Source organism: Anneissia japonica, unplaced genomic scaffold (assembly GCF_011630105.1).
Source record: "Anneissia japonica isolate Jap-2015-1 unplaced genomic scaffold, ASM1163010v1 scaffold287756_len632865_cov181, whole genome shotgun sequence".
Lineage (NCBI taxonomy): Eukaryota > Metazoa > Echinodermata > Crinoidea > Comatulida > Comatulidae > Anneissia > Anneissia japonica.
The window spans coordinates 621,606-622,302 of record NW_022693589.1 but is presented as its reverse complement, the minus strand read 5'-3'; positions in this window follow the sequence as shown (position 1 = coordinate 622,302).

Here is a 697-nt window from a genome sequence, read left to right as displayed (position 1 = left end):
ACAAAAAAAAAAAAAAAAAAAAAGACAATAATGATTACAAGATACATCAAATTACAAGAATAATTAAAACTCAAAACTAAATCAAAACATCTTAAATTAATCCCTTTCTTTTTCTTTCCTTCCCTCATTCTTTGACAATTCAAATGTTAGCATAGTAATGCTACTAGTGCTACTGCTAATTAAAACTGGACAAATTTCAAGCACAGATTGTATAAGTGGAAATTAATTTGGCTGCACGATGTTCTTGAAAGAACGATTAGAGAAACCTCCCTATTTTGTAAAGAGAAAGCATTGCATAACAACAAATAATTGCAACATTTTATAAATCTATGTTGGCCAATGTAAGTTGCTTATTTTGTAATACAGTAGACATTGTTTTAGAATTCAGTCTTATATTAATAATAATCAAGTTTAAAGCTCGTTGATACTTAGAAAGGCTAACGAATTACTTATGTTTAGATGGCGAAAGAGGAAGAGCCACAGGTATCTAAATAAGGCTAAAGCTGCATTCACATCGGATCTCAAACGAAATTCGGACTGCTATTAGAAGCGCTGAACGCCAGCGTCTCTATGTTAACACAATGATTAGATTAGATTTTCAAATCACTTTGGTTGCCGTCTGATCCGAAAATGCGGATTCGGTGTGAATGAAACTTAATGTGTATATGAGTGCGAATGTTACACGGTAAACGCAGGA